The sequence below is a fragment of the Nansenia antarctica genome, assembly GCF_963989245.1.
Source record: "Nansenia antarctica genome assembly, chromosome: 6".
Classification (NCBI taxonomy): Eukaryota; Metazoa; Chordata; class Actinopteri; order Argentiniformes; family Microstomatidae; genus Nansenia; species Nansenia antarctica.
The window spans coordinates 18,428,356-18,441,550 of record NC_137676.1 but is presented as its reverse complement, the minus strand read 5'-3'; positions in this window follow the sequence as shown (position 1 = coordinate 18,441,550).

Here is a 13,195-nt window from a genome sequence, read left to right as displayed (position 1 = left end):
CGCTGCTCCTAGAGCTTTACTAATCTGAGGGTGTTTCAGTGCACGATTGATAACCAACTGTAAAGTGTGGCCTGCACAGCGGAGGGACAACCATCCATGTTTTTCCTGCAAGATGTTTGCAGCCAGTACAACATTGGAGCCATTGTCATGAACAATCGCCACAATCTTGCTTGGAGGGAGCTCAAACCTTTCCACTGCCTCTTCAATCCATGCAGCAATGTTGGTTCCAGTGTGCCGTTCTTCCAGTGGCATGGTTGTGAGGCAGAAGTTGGTGATCTCCCAGTCATCACTCATAAAGTGACAAGTGATGCCAAGATATGCCTCTGTCGCTACACTGGTCCAGGCATCAGTTGTCAGGGCTATCTTGTTCTTGGTTGCTTTTTTAATTTATTTTTAATTTTAATTTTAATTTTTTATGAATAAGTGGTTTATTTTAAACACAGGATAAGTCATGCAAATTACGTTCACAACTTACATCTGGAAGGAGAACATAGGAAAAGTATTGTTATACAGCAGTAGTAGTAGGGCACACTTAGTTTTTTGGTTACTGAAACCATTAGAACTCAATTCTACTTAAACAAACGAAACAGAGGCACAGAACTGAGTTGAAACAGAAGGCTTCACTTCACCAGTCCTCTCAGGTCTTATAAAGGGACGGAGGTTATCGATAAGGTCACAACTACAAATAGGTGTAAGGCATGCAGGGATGGAAGTTAAGCTAGCCTGTTAGCCCCCAGGTTAGTATTTGTCAGATCTGGCTAGTGAACAACCATCCCAGCAAACCAATTAAAATGTTTGTCTTCTCATTGCAAAAGAATAGCTAGGTCATAACCCAACAGTCACAATTTTATGTAGCTGTATATGGGAAATAATAATTGTGTAGATGCACAATTGAATTGAAATATTGTACATGTATTCACTTCAAAAACGTAAGCTTTAGCATGGTTTAGACTGTGGGCTAATAGAACATCAGCCAGGCCAGTAGAAATTGCGGCTAGCCAGTCGCCAAAATCCTTAAGTTCCATTCCTGGGGAGACCCCTCCACACTGAGGCTGAGGTGTGTCATCATGAGGAAGAAAGTTGGTGTGTTCCAATTCCCTCACTCACTCACTAAGACCTCACTGTTTCCACCTTGTGGGTTTACAAGCATTGAATTAGTCATCCCAGGGCACGCCGCACACAAGTGTGATACAGAGGCTAGGTAAATAAAAACTGGCAAACAGTTCTGCCTAGCCCTCTGTTAGGCTAATCGGAGTTCCCTTTATCTTGAATACACCCTAACCTCTCAGAGCTAAGGGGAAGTCGACAGGAGCAGAGTGACTGAGTTAGAGGTTTGGAACACCGAGGGCACAGAGGGAGGCTGGTGGGATTGGCTACTCTGTTTCAATGAAACAAAATAAATAATAAATAAATTAAATAATTAAATGAAAGTGCAAATAAAAACTTGGTAATGTGCAAATGTTTTAAAATAAAATAACAACTCAAAGTTTTGCCTTGCCCTGCACCACGTTTCGGATGCGGCTGTTAATCCGGTCCAGGGGGAACATGGAGCCGCACACTACCCTTCCATCTCCAACAGCTGTAGGGGGAGAAGATGGGGGGGGGGGGTGAGAGGAAAGGAGGATGAGTTAAAGCAGACAGACTTCTAGGTCTTTTGTTTGCTGTGTGTGAGTGAGAGAAAGTGCATGTGTGTGTGTGTCTTACTCTGATGATCTGCACGTTGTGGAGTTGTAACTCTTCAAAAACTAAGTGACATTCAAGTCCAAAAAAGTTATTAAAAGAAAATAGTCCATCCTATTTGAAATCTTGCTGGGTCTGGAAGTCCAAAAATGACTCAAGAATAATGTATATTGCTTCTAGTGACGTTCAAGTCCAGAAAAGTGAGAAAAAATATATAGTCCACCCTCCTGGACATTTAACGTAAATACAAAGTTCAAATAAGGTCTCAAATGTAAATAAAACAACTTCTTCCAGTTCAAAATGACTCCCCCTTCACAAGTGCTTTAAATTGCAGTGCAGGAACGTGAGCATATCGACGTGCTCTGGGGTGAGGCTCGCTCTCTTCTTTGAGGCGATGTTCCCAGCTGCTGAGAAGAGACGCTCAGAGGGAGTAGAGGTAGCTGGAATACACAAGAATGATTTGGCTTGTGATGCAAGGGTCAAATACTTGGCAGGGGACTTTCTGACTTTGAGATGGCTTGTGCTCCGAAGTACATCAGCACTTCATTAATGATCGCTTGGTTGTGCGCCTCCTGTTCATTGGTCTCACCGTCACTGCTTGCTGAGTCTCCTCCAAGAAGTGAATCCAAAGCTGAGACTGTGGCATCCTTGTCAGCTGATGCCGCTGTGGCTTCTTCATTCTCACTGGTGCGCTGGTTATTCACTGGTTATTCACCTCATTGGACTGTTGGGCCAGAGCTTGTACTTTATTCTGAACACTGAACCTCTCCCCTGGTGTGAGGAATTTCAGTTTTCGAAACCGTGGGTCAAGTGCGGCTGCAATTAGCTGTTTGCTTGGGTCATCTGTGACATTGACGTCTTCTGACCAGCGTGCAGTGATCTCCTCTGAAGCAGTCGCCTGGAACGCCTGAACAGGAGCTGTATCATAGACAGAGTTGGTGGACTTCAAAAGTCCTCTGACTAGAGCAGGCAGGGCAGAGACGGTCACATAGCTTTCACCACTCAAGTAGACAGTGGCGCTTTCAAAGGCTTGGAGAGCTTTGGCCAGTTCTTCTAGGAGGGTCCACTGATCAGGTTTGAGGTCTAGATATTGCTTCCCTCTCTGTGTTACTTCCGGGTCCGACAGAGTCGCAGTCAGTGGCCATCTCTGTTCCAGCAGGCAAGTCACCATATAGTAGCTGCTGTTCCACCTGGTAGACACATCTTGGATAAGTTTGTGTTCCGGGGTCCCCATCTGTTTCTGCTTGGTTTTCAGCTTGCTTGAAGCCAGTTCGCTCCTTTTAAAGTGCTCGACGAGACACCTCGCTGCTCCTAGAGCTTTACTAATCTGAGGGTGTTTCAGTGCACGATTGATAACCAACTGTAAAGTGTGGCCTGCACAGCGGAGGGACAACCATCCATGTTTTTCCTGCAAGATGTTTGCAGCCAGTACAACATTGGAGCCATTGTCATGAACAATCGCCACAATCTTGCTTGGAGGGAGCTCAAACCTTTCCACTGCCTCTTCAATCCATGCAGCAATGTTGGTTCCAGTGTGCCGTTCTTCCAGTGGCATGGTTGTGAGGCAGAAGTTGGTGATCTCCCAGTCATCACTCATAAAGTGACAAGTGATGCCAAGATATGCCTCTGTCGCTACACTGGTCCAGGCATCAGTTGTCAGGGCTATCTTGTTCTTGGTTGCTTTTTTAATTTATTTTTAATTTTAATTTTAATTTTTTATGAATAAGTGGTTTATTTTAAACACAGGATAAGTCATGCAAATTACGTTCACAACTTACATCTGGAAGGAGAACATAGGAAAAGTATTGTTATACAGCAGTAGTAGTAGGGCACACTTAGTTTTTTGGTTACTGAAACCATTAGAACTCAATTCTACTTAAACAAACGAAACAGAGGCACAGAACTGAGTTGAAACAGAAGGCTTCACTTCACCAGTCCTCTCAGGTCTTATAAGGGGACGGAGGTTATCGATAAGGTCACAACTACAAATAGGTGTAAGGCATGCAGGGATGGAAGTTAAGCTAGCCTGTTAGCCCCCAGGTTAGTATTTGTCAGATCTGGCTAGTGAACAACCATCCCAGCAAACCAATTAAAATGTTTGTCTTCTCATTGCAAAAGAATAGCTAGGTCATAACCCAACAGTCACAATTTTATGTAGCTGTATATGGGAAATAATAATTGTGTAGATGCACAATTGAATTGAAATATTGTACATGTATTCACTTCAAAAACGTAAGCTTTAGCATGGTTTAGACTGTGGGCTAATAGAACATCAGCCAGGCCAGTAGAAATTGCGGCTAGCCAGTCGCCAAAATCCTTAAGTTCCATTCCTGGGGAGACCCCTCCACACTGAGGCTGAGGTGTGTCATCATGAGGAAGAAAGTTGGTGTGTTCCAATTCCCTCACTCACTCACTAAGACCTCACTGTTTCCACCTTGTGGGTTTACAAGCATTGAATTAGTCATCCCAGGGCACGCCGCACACAAGTGTGATACAGAGGCTAGGTAAATAAAAACTGGCAAACAGTTCTGCCTAGCCCTCTGTTAGGCTAATCGGAGTTCCCTTTATCTTGAATACACCCTAACCTCTCAGAGCTAAGGGGAAGTCGACAGGAGCAGAGTGACTGAGTTAGAGGTTTGGAACACCGAGGGCACAGAGGGAGGCTGGTGGGATTGGCTACTCTGTTTCAATGAAACAAAATAAATAATAAATAAATTAAATAATTAAATGAAAGTGCAAATAAAAACTTGGTAATGTGCAAATGTTTTAAAATAAAATAACAACTCAAAGTTTTGCCTTGCCCTGCACCACGTTTCGGATGCGGCTGTTAATCCGGTCCAGGGGGAACATGGATCCGCACACTACCCTTCCATCTCCAACAGCTGTAGGGGGAGAAGATGGGGGGGGGGGGGGTGAGAGGAAAGGAGGATGAGTTAAAGCAGACAGACTTCTAGGTCTTTTGTTTGCTGTGTGTGAGTGAGAGAAAGTGCATGTGTGTGTGTGTCTTACTCTGATGATCTGCACGTTGTGGAGTTGTAACTCTTCAAAAACTAAGTGACATTCAAGTCCAAAAAAGTTATTAAAAGAAAATAGTCCATCCTATTTGAAATCTTGCTGGGTCTGGAAGTCCAAAAATGACTCAAGAATAATGTATATTGCTTCTAGTGACGTTCAAGTCCAGAAAAGTGAGAAAAAATATATAGTCCACCCTCCTGGACATTTAACGTAAATACAAAGTTCAAATAAGGTCTCAAATGTAAATAAAACAACTTCTTCCAGTTCAAAATGACTCCCCCTTCACAAGTGCTTTAAATTGCAGTGCAGGAACGTGAGCATATCGACGTGCTCTGGGGTGAGGCTCGCTCTCTTCTTTGAGGCGATGTTCCCAGCTGCTGAGAAGAGACGCTCAGAGGGAGTAGAGGTAGCTGGAATACACAAGAATGATTTGGCTTGTGATGCAAGGGTCAAATACTTGGCAGGGGACTTTCTGACTTTGAGATGGCTTGTGCTCCGAAGTACATCAGCACTTCATTAATGATCGCTTGGTTGTGCGCCTCCTGTTCATTGGTCTCACCGTCACTGCTTGCTGAGTCTCCTCCAAGAAGTGAATCCAAAGCTGAGACTGTGGCATCCTTGTCAGCTGATGCCGCTGTGGCTTCTTCATTCTCACTGGTGCGCTGGTTATTCACTGGTTATTCACCTCATTGGACTGTTGGGCCAGAGCTTGTACTTTATTCTGAACACTGAACCTCTCCCCTGGTGTGAGGAATTTCAGTTTTCGAAACCGTGGGTCAAGTGCGGCTGCAATTAGCTGTTTGCTTGGGTCATCTGTGACATTGACGTCTTCTGACCAGCGTGCAGTGATCTCCTCTGAAGCAGTCGCCTGGAACGCCTGAACAGGAGCTGTATCATAGACAGAGTTGGTGGACTTCAAAAGTCCTCTGACTAGAGCAGGCAGGGCAGAGACGGTCACATAGCTTTCACCACTCAAGTAGACAGTGGCGCTTTCAAAGGCTTGGAGAGCTTTGGCCAGTTCTTCTAGGAGGGTCCACTGATCAGGTTTGAGGTCTAGATATTGCTTCCCTCTCTGTGTTACTTCCGGGTCCGACAGAGTCGCAGTCAGTGGCCATCTCTGTTCCAGCAGGCAAGTCACCATATAGTAGCTGCTGTTCCACCTGGTAGACACATCTTGGATAAGTTTGTGTTCCGGGGTCCCCATCTGTTTCTGCTTGGTTTTCAGCTTGCTTGAAGCCAGTTCGCTCCTTTTAAAGTGCTCGACGAGACACCTCGCTGCTCCTAGAGCTTTACTAATCTGAGGGTGTTTCAGTGCACGATTGATAACCAACTGTAAAGTGTGGCCTGCACAGCGGAGGGACAACCATCCATGTTTTTCCTGCAAGATGTTTGCAGCCAGTACAACATTGGAGCCATTGTCATGAACAATCGCCACAATCTTGCTTGGAGGGAGCTCAAACCTTTCCACTGCCTCTTCAATCCATGCAGCAATGTTGGTTCCAGTGTGCCGTTCTTCCAGTGGCATGGTTGTGAGGCAGAAGTTGGTGATCTCCCAGTCATCACTCATAAAGTGACAAGTGATGCCAAGATATGCCTCTGTCGCTACACTGGTCCAGGCATCAGTTGTCAGGGCTATCTTGTTCTTGGTTGCTTTTTTAATTTATTTTTAATTTTAATTTTAATTTTTTATGAATAAGTGGTTTATTTTAAACACAGGATAAGTCATGCAAATTACGTTCACAACTTACATCTGGAAGGAGAACATAGGAAAAGTATTGTTATACAGCAGTAGTAGTAGGGCACACTTAGTTTTTTGGTTACTGAAACCATTAGAACTCAATTCTACTTAAACAAACGAAACAGAGGCACAGAACTGAGTTGAAACAGAAGGCTTCACTTCACCAGTCCTCTCAGGTCTTATAAAGGGACGGAGGTTATCGATAAGGTCACAACTACAAATAGGTGTAAGGCATGCAGGGATGGAAGTTAAGCTAGCCTGTTAGCCCCCAGGTTAGTATTTGTCAGATCTGGCTAGTGAACAACCATCCCAGCAAACCAATTAAAATGTTTGTCTTCTCATTGCAAAAGAATAGCTAGGTCATAACCCAACAGTCACAATTTTATGTAGCTGTATATGGGAAATAATAATTGTGTAGATGCACAATTGAATTGAAATATTGTACATGTATTCACTTCAAAAACGTAAGCTTTAGCATGGTTTAGACTGTGGGCTAATAGAACATCAGCCAGGCCAGTAGAAATTGCGGCTAGCCAGTCGCCAAAATCCTTAAGTTCCATTCCTGGGGAGACCCCTCCACACTGAGGCTGAGGTGTGTCATCATGAGGAAGAAAGTTGGTGTGTTCCAATTCCCTCACTCACTCACTAAGACCTCACTGTTTCCACCTTGTGGGTTTACAAGCATTGAATTAGTCATCCCAGGGCACGCCGCACACAAGTGTGATACAGAGGCTAGGTAAATAAAAACTGGCAAACAGTTCTGCCTAGCCCTCTGTTAGGCTAATCGGAGTTCCCTTTATCTTGAATACACCCTAACCTCTCAGAGCTAAGGGGAAGTCGACAGGAGCAGAGTGACTGAGTTAGAGGTTTGGAACACCGAGGGCACAGAGGGAGGCTGGTGGGATTGGCAGCAGCAGGTAAAGTTATCCTAAGGCCAAATCTCAAAAAGGCTTTCCTTGCTTCCTCGCCAGTGGCGTGTCCAGACCTTTTTCACTGGGGTGGCCCAGGTGGGGCACCTTGTTATGCATGGGTGGCACAATTTTGAGAATGTAACACTTAATTCCCTGCATTCTGGTGAATTTGTACACACCATGTTGTGCTTTTTATTACCATTTCTGTCTCCACTCCCCATTGTATACTTTAATTGGGCTACTAAGGTCATGTTCTTACATGAACATCTGAATCATGACCCAGAGCAAGCGGATGAGTTTGCAACATTGTTGCATAAATTATTTCTGATTTGCGTTCTCACAGCCCTTTATGTAAACAAAGTAACATAGGCAATTGAAGCAACAGACGTGGTAGTTGATTGGTCAGGAAAATAGAAAACTGCCCGTTCGTCCCCCTCTTATCTAGATCAACACGCATGCGCTGTTGTTTTCCTATGGACAGCCTCGATGCGTCGTTTCTAACCGGAGCGAAACCACCCTTTTTAAGCGCCGGAGCATGTGTTGGTTGTTTGCTCCGGGAGTGACTTCGAATTTGCGTTCTCACAGCTCCAAACAACGCAGAGCAAAGCGAATTTTATCCTAAACTCTGATTCCAAGTTAAGCAAAACGTTTTAACCACTAGCACAACACCGTAGCCTATATGTAGCTATGCAAAAGTCTAACGTTATTAATGGTACTCACATTTCTTCAGGAGCGCCAAGACCACACCTCACCGCTGATCAAAAATGTGTTCTGTTCGAAAAGTTCGTCTCGTGGCGCGAAGTGACCTCTGCTCTGAGTGACTAGGCAGATAGCCAATCAATCAGGGTGGCACCTAGGGTGGCCAATCAGATTTCAGGGGTGGCACGAGCTGGCCCCCCCCTGGACACGCCCCTGCATAGTGCACTCTACTGGTGGAGGTTGAGAAAAGCTTACGGCACCGGGTATTCCCAGGCGGTCTCCCATCCAAGTACTAACCCGGCCCGACCCTGCTTAGCTTCCGAGATCGGGCGTGTTTTTTTTTTTTTAATCTTTTATTATCAAAAATACATTTCACAGATAATTTGTTCAGTTGGTTATTTACATTATTCACAAAACACATACAGATACGATACGTAAATAACACAGTGAGACATGACAGACAGCACAAAACAGAATGTGGGACAGACATAGAATAGACAAAAGACGAGAACAAAAAAGACCAAGTAGCATACCAGGTCTTATCTATGCCTGGCAGCCCTTGGTCAAATCAGAAAAATCATAACGTCAAACATAACAAATAAACCATACGCAAAATAATCCAAACAAAGAGACAAAAAGAATGCTACAACAAATATAGAAATGATAAAACAGTAAAGAATGATGAAGCAAAGGACATACGACACATAAAAAACGGGTGATTCATGACAGACAGCGCAAAAAGTGGGACAGACACAACCCTAACCCTAACCCTAAACCCTAAACCTAAACCAGAATAGACAAAACCAGAATAGACAAAACCAGAATAGACAAAACAAACATGAGACCAAGTAGCATACCAGGTCTTATCTATGCCTGGCAGCCCTTGGTCAACTCAGAAAAAACATAAAACAAACAAACACTGACTCAAAACCAAACACAGATACTAATCCTCTATATTAAAACCTAACATCCCTGATCCTGTAATAGTCACCAAAGTGCTATTATTGACAAAGTGTTTACAAAAATCTGCTTTCCCCAGTGTGTGCACTAACCTAACATCCTTTTTAAATAGTGACACAAACAACTCCCACACCCTGGTAACTTTCCCCTCATAATGTGAATACCTTACGTGACTCAACAAAAAATTTACCAAATCTACATTCACTTCTTTCTTTTTTCCCACCACCCCAAACAATAACAATTCCTTCCATTCAATCTCATTCCTGACGGTAACCCCACAGTGTACACTTAACAACCCCTTTACTTTCACAAATAAGACAGACAAACTTGGACATTCAACAAAAAAATGGTCAAAGTTTTCATCCCTCCCTTTACATACATCACATACCCTACCTACATTCCTATCCATTTGGTGCAAAACGACATTTGTGTAAACCCTATTGTGCCTAATCTTAAAATCATTGTGCTCACATTCTACGCTATTATATTTCACACCCAGATTTGCCCATACCTTTCCCACATCAATACCTTCAAAAACCCTTTCCCACACCTTCTCTGACGCTGGCTTCACCAACCCATCACCCAGTAAATCCATGTATATCCCTTTCGTTTTCACATCCTCAAACTTGACCTCTAAACCTTTCCTTTCTACCCTTAATTCTACCATACTTTTTTCCTCACCTGCCTCTCCCTGTCCTAACATTAACGTTTTCCATTCCCTACTTATACTGTCCCTAATTCTATTATACACTCCTGCAATCCCACCTATTCTTATATCCCTATTCACTGCCCTTATTTCCTGCACTATCTCCTGCTCTGTTTTGAAATTGTTCTCTGACACTATATGTTTTATCTGTCTAAACCCTGCCTGTTCAAAATGCTTACTAACTATCATCTTGCTATTGTACTTGATCTTGGGGTTGAAAAAGATGGGCTGATTTAAAACCTCATCTTTCCCTACACACTTGTACCTTACCTGCTCTAAATATTTCCCCCATGCCTCAAACACCTCTCTATAAAACAGTGACATTCCCTCGTACCGTGGTTTATTAAAAACCATTAAAAGACCATTCACACCACACCCTCCATATCTGTGCAAATAATCCTCAAAGAAACCCATCCAACAATATTCATCCCTACCATACAAAAACTTTTTCACAATTTTGACCCTAAGTGCCCTTTTCTTCACTTCTATATCTATCAATTTTAACCCCCCATTCTTATAACTATTTATTAACACCCCGTGCCTAATTAGTGCCTGCTTGCTATCCCACAAAAAACTATTTATCACCCCATTCAATTCTTTCGTGACCCACAAAGGTAAATCTAGTGCACTCAACACATGATTCACCTTTGATAGGATCAGGCAGTTTATTACCGTCACCTTTCCCCTTAGTTTCAGTTTTCTCCTTCTCCATGAATTCAGTGTTTGTTTCACCTTGTTCAAAATCCCTGTCCATGTTACATCCCTTGCTGCTTTTTCATTCACACCCACATTCACTCCTAGCACTTTTATCATTCCTTTTGCCACTTTCAAAGGTATATCACATTCACTCATGTCTACACTCCCTACACACAGTATTTCTGACTTCTCTACATTCATTTTGGCCCCTGATGCTTTCCCATATACTTCTAATAACTTGACTACTCTCTTCACACTGTCTACATCCCTAACTGTTATGTTTGTGTCGTCTGCATACTTTTTTTTTGTGATCAATTTTTTATTATTATTTCAGGGAGTAAAACAAGGGGAGTGGTAACATACAAATAAACAAAGGAGAAAATAGAATAACACAAATACGGTTTACCAGTACAAATACAAAATGCGCATAAAACTTTTCAACCCCCCCCCCTCCCCTTCCCTTCCCAATCTCCCTTTACCCCAATAATTCCCCACCTACCCCTCCTCCCACAAATGTCCCTCCCGCCAGATACCTCCCACCCACCCGCCAAATCACAACCCCCCCGCCACCCACCCCCCCCTATCACAGCCCCCCGCCCACCACCCCCCACCCAATCACAGCCCCCCGCCCCCCCCCCCCCCTCCCTACAGGACCCTATGGAAGGAGCAAATCTATTAGCCTATAATAGTGTCTTGAGGATGGTTATAGTTTGGTCCCAGCATGAAACATTGTCCGAAATTGCATGATGCCTGTTGGCTATCCAGTGTTCCATGCTGGCTATGTCAATGAAGTCTAATATCCATCTCTGCGTAGTCAAGAAATGGGGTGACTTCCACCTGCAAGCTATAAGCCTTTTGGCTGCTGTAAGGCCGGCCAGCCAGATGCGTCTTTGTTTGATGTTTAGATCCAGGTTTGAACTGTCATTTAACAATAGGACTAATGGTGAGTGTGGAATGTGTTTGGACAGGATCAGGGACAAAGCATCACAAACTGTCCTCCAGAAATCAGCCACTCCCGGGCATTCCCATACCATATGAAAAAAGGTGCCAACTGTATTTCGGGTGCAAAGAGTACAGTTAGGTGAAGGTATGGTCTTTATTTTATGTAGCAGATATGGAGTGAAGTATGTCCTATGAGTAAAATTGAAATGGATAACCTGGTGGTTGGGATTTCTGGAGGAAAGGGATATGTTTTGCCAAATTAATTGCCAATTTAAGTTATTGTGTGATAAAGTATCTTTCCACACTCTGTCAATGTGTAATGGTTTTAAAGAAGCCTTAACCAGGATGGAGTAAAGAGCTGAGACCTGACCCCTGGGTCTGGTGAATGCTATGTGAAATGGATGTATGTCTAATGAGCTATTCCAGGGTACCCCGTATGTGCGCATAGCTGTACGTAATTGAAGGTAGAAAAAAAAGGACGTACCCGGTAAATTAAAGTTTCTCTGAATGTCTTGGAATGAGCGGAGACCCTCAGCCCCAAATAAATCTGAGAATGTGTGAACTCCCTTGTCACTCCACTGGGGAAATGAGATTGGACGGCCTCCCAACTGGAGAATTGAATTTTTAAATATAGGCGAATGGAGGTACCATTTGGTTGAGATTTTGCAGAGCTTTTCTGCGCATCGCCAAACTGAGATTAATTCAGTGATGATGGTGCCGAATTTCAATTTGGACTGTTTAATAGAAATGTTACAGTATATTACATCTTGTAACCTATGAGGATGGACAATGTTTTCCTCTAAGGGGCGCCAAGAAACACGAGCAGCCGGATCAAACCATGTGGAGAGAGGACGCAGCACAAAGGACCAATAATACCATTCGAAGTTTGGTAGCCCCAATCCCCCTTCGTTTTTTAGCCTCTGGAGGGTTGAGAATTTGAGTCTGGGCTTCTTCCCCCTCCATATAAAATGAGAAGAGATAGAGTGTAGTTTCTTCCAATAACCACTTGGTGGGGCTAGAGAGAGCATGGAACTAAAAAAGTTTATTCGTGGAAGAATATTCATTTTAATAACTGAGATACGGGAATGAAATGTGAGGGGTGAAGTTTTCCACCTTTGTAGATCAGAATCTACCTCCTTCAGCACATTCTTATAATTAATTGATACTGTGTTTGAAATTGAGGGGTAGATAGTGATACCTAGATATTTAATATTCTGGACCACTGGGATGTTCAGTGAGATATCTAACTGTCTAGCTGAGGCATTCAGTGGCAATAGAGCTGATTTTCCCCAGTTAATTTTGTAACCTGAAATTCGGCTAAAATTATTAAAGATGTTTAGAAGGTGAGGGAGTGACTGAGGGATATTCTGAATAAAAAGAAGGATATCATCAGCATACAGAGATATGTGATGTTTGGTGTTCTGGACCGTAATAGGATCATGGGTGACTGACTGGCGAACGGCCTGGGCCACAGGTTCCAGAGATAGGGCAAACAGCAAAGGAGAGAGAGGGCAACCCTGGCGCGAGCTGCGGGATACTGGGAACTGTTTAGAGCATGTGTTCCCTGTCAGAACCATTGCTGTCGGGTTAGAATATAGTAGTTTTATCATATCCACATAATGATCTCCAAAGCCCATATAGCGTAAAACCGCCCATAAAAAGTGCCACTCGAGACGATCAAAGGCTTTCTCAGCATCAAGTGAGAGAATAGCATTTGCTGAATCAGTAATATTCGAAGAGTCAATAATATGGAGAAGGCGGCGAACATTGTCTGAGGCAAGGCGATTTTTAATGAAGCCTGTTTGGTCCTCATGCACTAAGGTAGTCATAAATGGTTCCAGTCGAGAG